Consider the following 11,198-nt stretch of genomic DNA (forward strand, 5'->3'; position numbering starts at 1 on the left):
GACACCCAGGCTGGGAGCAGATTGCAGGAAGCTGCTCTGCTGCCAACAAACACTGTGTTACTATAGAGATGCTGGGGTACAGCCGCGCTCGCTCGGCGGCCTCGCACAACATCCCACGCCGGATTGCTCCAAAAGCCCCTGGAGTCGGGGCAAGTCCAGCTGAAAGGATTTTAATCTGGTTTGGGGTATTAGACACTTCACACAGAGCTCACTGCTTTTGACTAGCATTGGGCAGGTTGCAGTCGTGCACTTTAAAGAAAACACCAGAATTAGAGTTGATAAACCCCCATCCTCCCAGTGTTGTGCATACACAGGCCAGCTGAGTTCTAGTTACCCTGCTGCACACACTTTTCCACAACCCTTCCCCTTCCCCAGTGCATTTGGTATTGCTTCACCAAAAAAGCAAGCATGTAAAGCATGGGAGTCCTTCGCAAAAGCCCAGGCTCACCCATTGCAAAAACTGGGAGCTGCACAGCAGATATAGGCAGCGTTTGCAGGCAGTCCTTGTTTTTTCCTTTTCAATATCCACGGTCTCCCTGGGCTGCCCATTTCCCCAGCCTCAGCTCACCATTGTCTAGGTCTCCTTCCCTGTTTCCTGCTTTCCCTTTCCAATCCCAACCTCACTCATCCCTACTTTTACACCTCCCAGTCCCCAACCCTGCCTCCACTTTCCCAGTACCTGGAATCAGCTGCCAAGCGAGGAGCAGGGCAGAGTCCCACTCATGTTGGGGCAGCCACCCAGCCAAGACACACTCAGTAGGGGATAAGGCCATTGCTGGGTGTTTATAGTGCAGCACAAACCACCTCAAGCACCCGTTAAAATGAGAAGTAAAAATTCAGCCCAGCTGCTGAAGGTGCCTTTAACCCCCAAAGCCACCTCCTCAATCAGTGCCAACAGCTGAGCCCAGCTACCACACTGCACACCCTGGGAAGGGGCTTTTTAGTGTTGGGGGGAATTTCTCTTTCTCTGATGTGTTTCAGCTGAATCAGCCAGCTGGTTTAAAAGCCACCAGGGGAGAGGCAGGTACTCAGGGCACTTAGGCAGAGTTCATTTCCTGAGGAAGCAAACCTAAAATCAGCCTAGATGTCTCCAGTCATTCCTGTTGTCCTGTGCATGGCCTCCATACAGGCTCATCTGTCTCTCCAAATGTTTCTTTGTCCCCTGGATACCTACCCACAAAGTCATGCATTTTCCTGGGGAGCTAATCCAAATCATACATGTGCTCCTGTGACAGTGGTGGTACCATATCACCATTCTCCTCCCACACCAGCTCTCCAGAAACTACATATCTTGGCTAGAAAAAGTCCTCCTGGTCACTCCAGTGCTGCTCCCCCGTTGACTCTGTCCCTGCAGCCTCTGTTGTACACACAGTTCAAGTGATATCAGCCTGAACAAAATACCCACGTCCAGCCCTCTGAAGGAAACACCAGTTAAATGCTTAAAACAACAGCTGGCCCCATGCATGGCCTGGAGCAGATCACCAACCTGTGGTACCTATTGCCCCACAGATAATATAGATGGGTCTATCTCCAGTGGTTATTGCACCGCCAGGGTATCCAAGGAGCTGGAATTAATCCTTTACTTCATCCAACAAACACATTGCCTTGCTGACAGATTGAGAAGTTTAATTAATAGTACAAACATATGTTAAGCCACTCTGACCAAAGAAGCTTGGTTCATCAGATATGGTACATCCACAAATACTTCTGAGATTTGGGGCAAAAAAAGAAACTCTAAAAAAACCAAAATGCCCTCACGTTATGAGCCCATGCCCAGGGACTGTTGCAGTACTGATCCAGTTCATTCCTTTGGCTCACAGAAATGTGGGATTCCCATTAAACCCAGTGTTAACTAAAACCTGCTCATTAGACACCAGAATAAAAAGCAAATTTTGGCTCAGGTATTTCATGAATCCTAGGTGCTTTGGCTGGCAATCAACTGCATGAACTTTAATAAGAAAAAAAAAAAAAAAAAAGAAAGGGGAGAAATTTCTTTTACAGAAAGAAAAATAATTTAAATCCCTTCTTGCCTTCCCCGTGGCTCTTGGTTACTGGCTGTGTCAAAGCCTGCCTTTAACCAGAGAAGGATTGCTGCTGGGAAATGCTACTACAATTGCTAAGATCTCCCAAATTGTCTTGGGTCTTTTCTGTGCCAGGAGGAGAGGCTGTGACTCCCAGCATAAAATCCTTTCACGGGCAGGTGATGGAAGCTGCTGGTGTCTGCTCGGTTTGGTTTGGATGGTGTGCTGTTGCTTGCTGGGTGCTGCCGGGCTTCTCCACTGTCCGGGATGAATTTGCTGCTGAGCACCCCTTGCTGCAGGTAAAAATCAGGGGCTGTGCTGAGCCCAACCCCAGGAAGGGAAGGAGTCTTGCTAATTTTTATTATTATTGTAGAATGATAAAATCATCTAGGTTGGAAAAGACATTTAAAATAATCAAGGCCAACCACAAACCTAATACCGCCAGGTCCACCACTAAACCAGGTCCCTAAGTGCCACATCTACACATAATTTAAATACATCCCGGGACTGCAACTGCAACTCAGCCACTTCCCTGGGCAGCCTGTTCCAGTGCTCAGCACCTGCTTTGTGACACCCACGCTCAGCACCTGCAACGGCCGGGGGGTCGGGGACTGGCACTATGGGGACCTGGGTGGGTGATGCCTGTGGCTGTTGGGTTCATACGTGATTTTTATCAAATTAACCATCTGGAGCTAGGCAGTTCCCATGCAGGGAATTTGTAATCTAAACATGGGTTTTAAGCAGCAAGTGAGAGCAGGGGATATTATTCTTATTACTGAGAGGCAAATGTAGTAGAAGAAGGTGAAAGGGTTGGGTTTGTTGATGCTGGTGTAGGAAAACCACTATAACCAGGAGAACATCCACACAGAAGCAAAGCTGATACGCTTCCCTGCTATGTTTTGACACTGGGACAAGACTGATTTTGTAGGCACAGGAAGCTGATCCTAGGTCCTATAAAAGCTGGCTACTGGTCTGAACCATTAAATAACAGCTCAGCTGGTGCTTTTAATATGTCTGTGCAACCCCAGAAAACTGGGCACTGGTGTGCACATCCCTGCAGAGGGTGCAGGGCAGCATCGTGCACCAGCAGAGCCCCAGAGCATCGCCTGTGTACACAGCTTGGTGCCGTCTGTGTATCAATTGACGGACCCATAGGAATTCTAAATAGTCTGCTTTTACCTCCATATATTTTAAAAATATCCAGCCAGGCACCAGGAACTCCAGCCTGCTGAAGCAGGAGGTGGATTTCATGGCAGATTCTGCATCTGTGCATTATACTCAAGAACCGCAGAAGAAAAAGTTTTGCAATAGCAGGAGGAAGAACAGGCTGACCTCATAGATATTTTCTACACAAAGCTTTGGGGAGCTTGTTATTCCTCCCAGAGCTTCCCATTTGTTTCTTATGACAAATGGCAGAAGAAGAGCCTGTGGGAGGAGGCTGGGCAGGAGCCTGATCACCAGGGAGTTACAGGGATTTCAGCCTGTGCCTAATCCCTCCCTGTTGCAGTGCCACGAAGTTGTGTGCTCTGAGCCCAGAGCTGCTGTGCTTCCCCTCTCCTGGTCCCTGCCTGGGGGATGGGGGACAGAGAAGGGACAGGGAAGGGACCTGCAGCCCCACACACTGTCTGTGATGTCCCGCCAGGTCGGTCAGTTCCCGCCGCAAGTGCCTTTAGGCATAAAATAGATGTTTTCTAACCAAAACGCAGAGCTCAAATGGAAAGCAGTTGATTTTTACACCTGCAGCAGGTGGGTGAGGACTCCCAGTGGGAAGCCAGGAGTAATTCCTTACCCGATTGCACATGGGAAAGAGATTCGGATGCTCACAGTATGTCTGGTTTGAGTAATACCTCTGGCAAGAAGCAGACGAGTTTGGGAAGTGTGTAATGGTGCCTCTCGTGCCACGAGAGCCTCAGAGGGCTGTCTGTCCGGGGAGGGGAGGGGTGGATTGACCACCCGTGCAGGCAGAGCTGTGCAGGCGTTGCCTGCTCCCCCCAGCCCGCCCCGGTGCTCTCCCATGGGGCAGGAGGTGGCGATGCCAGGACCCATCCTGCGCCAAAACCCAGGGATCCTGCCTCCTCCCCGCCAGCCTCCCCTCCCTCAGGGGTCACCCCTGGGCTGCCAGAGAAAGCAGCGTGGCCCCTCTGTGTCCTCAGATGGAGGGTGAAGGCTCAGTCGGCTGGGGAGGGGGGAGAGCACATCTTCATCTTATTTAGTGGCAGATTTTAGCGATCACAGCGTTGAGGACTGCAGTCAGATAGCAGGAGGGGAACGCCCGCAGTGGAGACAGAGGGTGGGAGCTGGAAGGCACTGAGGTCAGAGGTGGGGCGAGATGGGGAGGATGCACCCAAGGAGACATCGAGCAGAAACCAGCAAATTCAACTGAGCCCAAAAATTCCACCCAAACCAACCCCAGGAGAGGAGATCGGGGCTGGTTGCCCCCCCAGAGCAGCCACTCTCATGGGACAGGCAGTGTTTTGGGGCTACCCAAGCCGTCCCCATCCCCGGTGCTGTGCCTGAGTGTGTTCTGGCACCTCCATCCCTCTCCCCAGCCAGCAGAAGGGAACCTGGGTGCTCCTGCAGCCGAGCGGTTATGTCATTTTGGTAGTGACAGTAACTGTTTTCACAGAGCATCGTAAATAAAGAGACGTTTGGCAGACGCACAAAAGGCAGAGCCCTGCCTGCAGATCCAGGAGCTTCAGCGCTGAGATCACTTCTGCTGTCCCAGCCCCAGTGTGTCCCAGCCCTGTGCTGGGAGGAGCAGGGACAGAGGGAAGGAGGTCTGGTGGGTGCACCCAACTGCCCCCAGACCAGGGGACAAAGGGAGAGGGGAGAAAAAAGTACCAGAGCTGAGGATGATGTTATTCCACATGAAAAATCCACGAGTCACCTGCACCGTGGATACTGGTTCCCCATCCCAGAGAGATGATAGCAGAGGGGTGGCTGAAGGAAGCAGTTCTCCTTAGTAGCAACCAAGGGACCCATGCAGGGGAGATGTGACAGCAGCCAAAACCAGGTTTCAGTCCTGCAAGGATGTCTTAACGACAGTAGGAGGATACAGGTTCAGAATAAGCAAAAAGAAGGGTTTTTTCAGTGTGTAGTTATACTTCAACGTGCCTGGGCACAGGTACTGCGGATGGTGAAAGTTTGTGCTGGTGTAAGGGGGAGAGGAGGCATTGAGGGAAGCGGTATCCATCGAGGTTTTTTACTGACACTCCTGGAAACCATCTCTAGCTCGAGCAGACCCTGCCCGGGGAGAGACCATCCTTGTGGAGGTGGTGTCATGCAGCTCTGCAAGCCGCCTGCCTCTGGCCACTTTTGGAGAGTGACGTTATCTCGAGCTCTTCCAGAGAGCAGCCCAGCCTGGAGCTGCCCAGGCAGCCCTGATGGCACCAGGCAGCGATGCCAAAGGGCTCCCCAGCCCCTTTGGATGCAGGGGTTGTGATACCGAGGAAACACATTGACATCAAGCATGAAGGAGGCTTCCAGGAGCTTTCTCTGCTTCAAATGTTCCTGGAAATGAATAATCACTTCCTCTGGGAGCCCCCCTGTCCTGGGAAGAGACGCTCCAGCCTTGATGTGAAAAAAGCAGCAAGAAGACAATCTGACCCATTACAGCTCCGGGCTGGCCTCCGGCAGGGCGGGAAGCCAAAGCCATTGCTGGTGTGACACAGATCCGGCCCGTCCCGGCCAAACTCCGCTGCATCATTTACACTAAAGCCCTGTCCCAGCAAAGCCAGAGCCATCATGCAGCCTGACGTACAGCGCTGACCCAGCACCACCTTTCTCACCTGGACTGTGGCCCTTTCCAGATGCCTTTGCAATGCGCAAGGGAGATGTAACAATTTCCAGGATTTATTGTTTATAGTCAGAGGTGCTAATTCTGCGCACAGAGAGAGGCATCCGGAAAGGAAATGCCTATAGGGGTACCTCCGAGTCACTCGTCGCCCAGGCTGGGTCCCTGCTCACTTCTCAGGCTCAGCACCGTGTCTGAGCAGTCTCACCAGGCCAGGAAAATGGGTGTGCTGGGATGCTGGTGTGGTCCAGACTTACTGAACCAAGGGAAAGCACGGTGGCACAACATTGCCCTTGTGAAAATATTCGTGTGAGGTAGGTACCCTGGTAGCCCTGTCTGGGGAAACAGAGGCAGCCTAGTTCCTTAGAAATGGTCAATAGTGAAGCTGTGGTTAAAACCCAGAGATCTCGTCTCTAATCAGAGAAAACCGCAAGTCAAAGAAGTCCAGCTGCTGATATCCACAGTCTTAAAAAATCCTTTTCCATCCAGCCATGACCCACCTTCCTCATCCTCTGATTAAAAGCCCCTCTGGGCTGGGCTGTCAAAAAGAAGATGGTCTCTGGTCACAGAAAAGGGCTGGAGTCCCACATCTGAAGGTGTCCCCAGCACAGGAACATGCACACATGGTGTCAGAGACACCAAAGCTGCCCCTGGGTGGTGACACTGTCAGGTCAAGACAATATTTTATATTTGTTTGTTTTTTTTTTTTTTTTCCTAAATTTGTGCATTTTTCTCATTTATCACATGCCTTGCCCTGTCTGAATGGTGCCGTGCCCCCTCAACATGACATTTCCTTGCTCGGTGAAGCTGAGCTGGGGATGCAGACCTGTGCCCAGCCCCCGAGGCAGCGCAGCCCTGGGCCCCCAGCCCCCCCCCCGGGGAGCCAGGGCTCGGACGGCGGCTGCTGGCGTTTCCCAGCTCTTGGCCAGTGTGGGAGCTGCAGAGCCAGGAAACCTCCAGCACCCTGTGAAAGGGCAGAGGGCAGCCTTTCCAGGGGCTGCTATTTCGCCCTCGCTGTCGAGCGAGCGCTGGGTAGGACGAGATAAGAGCATCTCCGGGAAATCTGAGTCACCCCCCCGGGTGTTTGGTGGGATGGGAGCGATGGAAACGCGTGTCTCTCAATGAGCTCTTCAGACGGCCCTCAGCGCCTCTCCCGACACATCAAAACAACCTCTTGGTTTGCCAGAGGACGGGGGAAGTCAAGGGCCATTTTTCCTGTCTGGGACCAGCATGAGCCGCCGTAAACAAGCCGCCTCTCCAGGGTGATTTCCTCTCCTCCTCCTTGCGCTGCCTCATTTACTCCCTGTAAGAAACATCCCAGCGTGAGCCAGCCCACCTCCCCTCTCCCGATTCATGGCTTGGACTTTTTCCTTCAGTGGAGGAAAGTGCTGGTCTGGGACTTGCTACCCCATCTTGGCAGTGCCATCTCAAAAGGATGGGTCAAGAGAAGGTTTGGGAGGCTGAAACAAAGACCCCAGCACCCATTGGCACGGGTGGGGAGTTTTGTCACCCATGATGGCATGGCCTTACTGCTTCCACGGTTGGTCATGTTGACCTCTTGTCTCCCGTCTTGTGCGTCAAGGCAAAGCCTGTCCTGTCGCCCCACGTTTGGGCAGCACTCAGGATAAAAGGCTCGAGCTTCATGTCTTCAGAGCTGGTCCAACACAACAAACCCACGATGACCTTCCCCGTCATGGAACTACACAACCAGCCAGGTCTTCCCCAAAGACACCCCCCCCCGCCCAGGGAGAGAGGCAGGACCTTTCTTGGAAAGTCAAGATGTGTCCTGGTTTATTGGCAGGTCCCCCGGGTGCGCTTGTGCTGGTGGGAGGGAGAGGTGCAGGGAGGAGACAGTTTTGTGTCCATGTCCTGCATTTTAAATTCCCTCCAGACACTGAGATAGTTACTATTTCCCCTTGCAGCTGCTGCGTCCCACCGGCTTGCAACATTTCAACCCTTCGGGTTTGGTCTTTCCTTGAAGAACTGTGACACATCCCCCAGCCATGCGTTTGCAGGACTCGGTGGCTGCTCGCTGGACACACTTTTGCATTGCTAAACAATGTTTAAAGAAAATAGCTCGCAGCGTCCTGACACACATACATAGCATCTCACAGGGCTGCGAGCACCAGCCAATGCTTTGCTTTTTATTCCGAATGACACAGGAAAAACGGAATGTCTCACCTCTGACCCCAGGAGGGGTCACACAGATGGCTTCCAGGCCCGGCAAACTTTTAGGACATGGGATAATTCCCATGCACATTAGCTGTGCTGCTTCCTCTTGTATAACTACAAGATATTTGCAGCTGTAAGTCAGAGGTCCTGCGTGCTCAAACCACAAGAGCAGAACTGGAGAGATTTGCCAGGAGGGGTCTGAGCTGGAATTTCCTTCAAATACATATTTAGACGAGGAGAGACCTGAGCCACAGAGTTCACATCTGGGTCGAAGGGTGCTCCCAGGCTGGGAGGAGGATGCTCAGGAGGCAGAGGTGGGCTGTGCCTGCGCAGTGCAGGTGTCCCCCAAGCTGGGGGTCATAAGAACCCAGTGCCTCCACATCTTTGGGTATCACTGAGCCGAAGTTAAGCAGTCGCTGAAGCTCAAAAATCGATGAAATCCATACCAAATCCACAAGAGCTGCACAGGGCATGGCCATGAAACCCCTCTCACTTGGCAGCGCTCAGGGGCTGAGCGGGCGAGGAATGGAGGGAAGGTCATTTGAAGTTGAAAAACTGCCTGATGACAATGGGAGCAACCTCCATCCCGGCTTCCAGGGCTCACAAAAGGTGGAGGCTCACTCAGCCTGGCGGGTGCTGAGCTCATCCTCTGCAGCTGGAGGCTGTTAGACCTCCCTGAGGATCCTCTGACAGCCCAGACCTTGCCTTTGGTTCAAAAACTTACAGCAGCCACAGCCAAACTAACTGTGCTGCTATGGAGAACACAGGTGTGGGTGTGCATGTGTGTGCACATGTGTGTGTACACATGCGTGTGAGCACACCCTGACACAGGGAGGATGTGTTGGATGTGAGGTGCATGCCCTGGACCCCAGGGGGGATCCACGCTGCGATACTTTTCAGTGCCCAGTTGTGCCTCTGCACATCCGTGTGTGCCCAACACTGGGCATCTGGGCGGCGGGTGCTGTGCGGACGCCTGTGCCAGCTGCTTGGATTTCCCTGTGCTGGGGTGTCCGGGGCTGTTGCTGTGTCCTTGCATGCCTGAGGGTACCCATCCGCGGGCATGAAGTATTATAGTGGGCACAAAGGCCAGGAGGAGTTGACTAAAGTGGCTTTTATCAAGTGCTGCAAGGTTCTGCATGCCACCAGGAAGCTCCTGCTGTGGGGGAACGGTAGGATCAGAGCCCTGTTCTGTGGGGTGCCCTCTGCCTGGCTCTCCACGCCTCAAATGGACACGTTTCCCCTAGACAATGCATATTCCACTTTCCAATCTTTGGCATCCAAGATAGAGACGTGGCCTATTCCCAAACCATCTTTCCCCGGGAGCCTCAGCACAGGGCTGAGCTGCTGCCAGAGCCGGGGTTTGGCACATCCCGCTTTGGCACAGGGCACCCAGAGACACAAGCAAATCGCTGGGCAGCCCTGCCCTCTGCCACCAGCGGGTTTACCCAAGCACTGCCTGCTAGGAGGAGGTTCTGAGCTAGGAAATCTCCCTCTGGACTGGGTGCCTGTCCCTCCCGTGCAGCGATACATCAAGGGCTTTGCAACCCGCCAGGTACTGCTCTGGCATGAAATCTCTCTCCTGTTGTCACAGAGGAATACAGTAGGATGTGCTCTGCTCGTGCCTGCCTGATGGGACTGCTCTGGGGTGCCAGCTCCCTCATCCCCAAATCCCACAGAGATTCCAGCCCCTGAACACCTTGCTGAAGAGGAAGTACAGAAAGTTGAATTTCTCCTGCTTACTGCTGCCAGAGTGTCCTGAGCACAGCCAAAATTTTACAAGGACTTCTTCAGCAGGACAAAAAAAAAAAAACAAACTCAATGTTCTAGAAGCAGAGGACATCCCCAGTTGGCCATCCCACCAACTGTCATGGTCCCCAGCACGGCACAAACCCTTTGAGCTGAAACACTGCTGCGGTGCTGGGTTGCTGCACGCTTACCTCTCTGAGGTCTTTGGTTGACAAATAACCATCAGAAAGCAGAGAAATTTCTATTTCCAAACAAATCTGCCTTCACCCAACCAGATTTGCATAGGTCAAGGTGGAGCCAGGCAGCTACAGCCAAACTCCTTGCAGGTTCCTCTCACGGGCACTTGCGTGGATCAGCCCGTTCCTGCCCACTCCCATTAGTCATTCCCTGCCTGGGATTTTTTTTTGCAGAAATATTTGAAGGATGACTGCTCTTCCTGCAAATGCCCATATTTGCTTGCAAACTTGGATGCAGATGTGAAATCATCCTTTAGTCATTTGGACTCTCATTTTTAATGGACTTTTCGACTTGAGCACATTCATTACAAGATGTCCTTAATACAAAATGAATAAGCAAGGAGGGGGTGATTCATAAGTATGCAAGTTTGGTTTGCCTGAAAGCAGAGGCTGATTTATAGTACAGATAGGTGAGTTTTATGTTTGAGACACTTCTAATTTCAAGGGCTCAATAACACGGTGTGTTTGGCTCTGGTACGGGGCTCTGATTTTCCTGTGTGGAAGGATCTCACTCAGTTGAGGGTAAAAAGCAGGATAACTGGCCACTGCAGTTTCCTCCCCAGAGGGAATCAGGCTGCAAGCAGAGAATATCTGCTGCTGCTGTATGTTTTGGGGGAGGCAGTCAGGTAGGACATGCCTGAGTTCTCTAGTTGTCAAATCTTTTAGAGAAAAAGCCCCCTTGATCCTTGTCAAGCCATAGGAAGTCACCTAGTTCCAGAAAGAAGAACGACCGAGGGGAAATAGAGTCTTAATTTTTAACGTGGATACAAACCAATATTTCAAAAGAAAGTCCTGTGAACTGCAGTCCTTGCAGAGCTCCTTCATCCTGTCCAATTAATCAAGAATCCCTTTCTGCTCTGGCCATGAGCCATCTTTACTTCCAGCATTTGTGGGATGCCCGCGTGTGTTGCATTACCACAGTGCCAATAAGCACTGAAAATCTGGCACAGGACCGCCTTCTCTTAGATCTAAGAAGGGAATTGAAATAGTTTTCTTTCTTTTGCCAGTGTTGTCCTATGGCCCTGCAGGTTTTCCTGCAGGACGTGCCTGTTGAGCTCCAGGTCTCAGCCTCCTCTGTGGTTTCCACCTCGGTGCCCGCAGCAGCTACAGCAGCTGTAAATTGGGTTTGTCCCTGTCGGTCATCACCTGGTGGTCAAGAAGCTGGTGGAGTCATGACAACAGGCATCCCAGCACGTGGGGATTTCGGACGAAGAAGGTCCCTAACTCCTC

Source organism: Tyto alba, unplaced genomic scaffold, assembly GCF_018691265.1.
Source record: "Tyto alba isolate M040663 unplaced genomic scaffold, T.alba_DEE_v4.0 Super-Scaffold_39, whole genome shotgun sequence".
Lineage (NCBI taxonomy): Eukaryota > Metazoa > Chordata > Aves > Strigiformes > Tytonidae > Tyto > Tyto alba.